Source organism: Lithobates pipiens, unplaced genomic scaffold (genome assembly GCF_037356315.1).
Source record: "Lithobates pipiens isolate NorthernLeopardFrog02 unplaced genomic scaffold, aLitPip1_a1.2 Scaffold_22, whole genome shotgun sequence".
In the NCBI taxonomy this organism is placed as follows: domain Eukaryota; kingdom Metazoa; phylum Chordata; class Amphibia; order Anura; family Ranidae; genus Lithobates; species Lithobates pipiens.
This window is the reverse complement of record NW_027507784.1, coordinates 297,410,617-297,411,887: the sequence shown is the minus strand read 5'-3', so window position 1 is coordinate 297,411,887 and position 1,271 is coordinate 297,410,617. Positions and strand designations below refer to the sequence as shown.

At 49.6% G+C, this 1,271-nt stretch overlaps 1 non-coding gene across 1 annotated transcript; it reads right to left on the bottom strand.

Annotated features, from left to right (window-relative positions):
- Window positions 1-563: 563 nt before the first annotated feature.
- TRNAR-UCU (transfer RNA arginine (anticodon UCU)) lies at window positions 564-635 on the bottom strand. The gene has a single exon. It is a non-coding gene; the product is annotated as a tRNA-Arg (tRNA).
- Window positions 636-1,271: the final 636 nt, after the last annotated feature.

Sequence of the window (1,271 nt, the reverse complement as noted above, 5' to 3'; positions counted from 1 at the left end):
GTTAACTGTGTTGCCTACTGCGTGTTCTAACTGAAGGGGGGGATGGGACTTACTAAGGGAAATGACAGATCGCTGTTCGTACTTTATATGAACACAAGATCGGTCTCCTCTCCCCTAGTGTTTCTTTTTCCAAAAAAAGTGCGCTTGTAAGACCGCTGCGCAAATACGGTGTGACAAAAAGTATTGCAACGACCTCCATTTTATTCTCAAGGGTGTTAGAAAAATATATATATAATGTTTGGGGATTCTAAGTAATTTTTTACGAAAAAAAAGGTCCATTATTATGTGTCTCATGTTGGAATAATTGAGGACTATCAATTGTTTTGATGATCTGTCAAGACCTTTTTTATTATATTACATTATATATACCTTCTCTACCAATTTATATGTATATATGCCCTTTGTGATAAAACGGTTATTATGCTCATTCATTTAGTAGTGTGCTTCATATAAAGTCCCACAATCTCTTTCCTTTTTCATATATACTCAACACTTAATTTGTACAGCACTTTCCCCCCTGGGGACTCAATACACTGAGAAGGTGGGGCAGACATCTTGGAGAGGGCGTTGGCCGGGAATCGAACCCGGGTCATCTGCTTAGAAAGCAGCTATGCTCACCACTGCACCACCAACGCAAAAAAGTGGCATGTTTTTCATAGTGTGGGAGGAAACCGGAGAACCCGGAGGAAACCCACGCAAGCACAGGGAGAACATGCAAACTCCATGCAGATAGTGTCCTGGTCAGGATGTGAACCATGGACCCCAGTGCTGCAAGACTCACCACTAAGCCTCTGTGCTGCCCATATTTGGCCTCTGTTCTATAAGGCCCACCCCCGCTGAGCAGGGTCTTCTCCCCTCACCTCCCCCCCCCCCTCTTCCCCCCCCCTCCCCCCCCTCTTCTCCCCCCACCTCTCTACTCACCTGCTTTTCTGCCCCCACCTCTCTACCCCCCCCCCCCCCTTCTCCCCTCACCCCCCCCCTCTTCTCCCCCCACCTCTCTACTCACCTGCTTTTCTGCCCCCACCTCTCTACCCCCCCCCCTTCTGCCCCCACCTCTCTACCCCCCCCCTTCTGCCCCCACCTCTCTACTCACCTTCTCTTTTGCCCCGCCCTCTCTACCCCCTGCCCTTCTGCCCCCACTTCTCTACCCCCCTGCCCTTCTGCTCTACCCCCCTGCTCTTCTGCCCTCACTTCTATTTCTGACTTGAGCTTCTTTATATACTGGTCTAGCCTAGCAGAAAGGGAAGCTCGAGTAGGTGTGAAGCTGCGAA